Source organism: Rhincodon typus, chromosome 5 (genome assembly GCF_021869965.1).
Source record: "Rhincodon typus isolate 14 chromosome 5, sRhiTyp1.1, whole genome shotgun sequence".
Classification (NCBI taxonomy): Eukaryota; Metazoa; Chordata; class Chondrichthyes; order Orectolobiformes; family Rhincodontidae; genus Rhincodon; species Rhincodon typus.
The window spans coordinates 348,776-349,124 of NC_063336.1; positions in this window are offsets into that span (position 1 = coordinate 348,776).

The following is a 349-nucleotide window of genomic DNA, read 5'->3' on the forward strand; positions in this document are numbered from 1 at the left end:
AGTGAAAGGAAGGCGAGTAGCCAGAGTATGGAATGGAGCTGGCAATGCCCCAAGGTCTCCTCCTCAGATCAGAAAGGAAGGTACGGAGGGTGAAGGTGAGAATCAGAAACTGAGGTGTTTCCGCGGTAACAAAGTGGGACACATTCATTCAGAATGCTGGAAGTTGAGAGGGAAAGCATGGGATTTGTAAGGATGAATCTGAAAAGGAAACTCAGAAAGAAAAGGCCACAAGATCAGATTGAAGCTTTAGCTATACTAAGGGACCAGAGGTAGACACTAAATAAAAAACAAAAATACTGCGGATGCTGTAAACCAGGAATAAAGACAGGAATTGCTGGAAAAGCTCAGC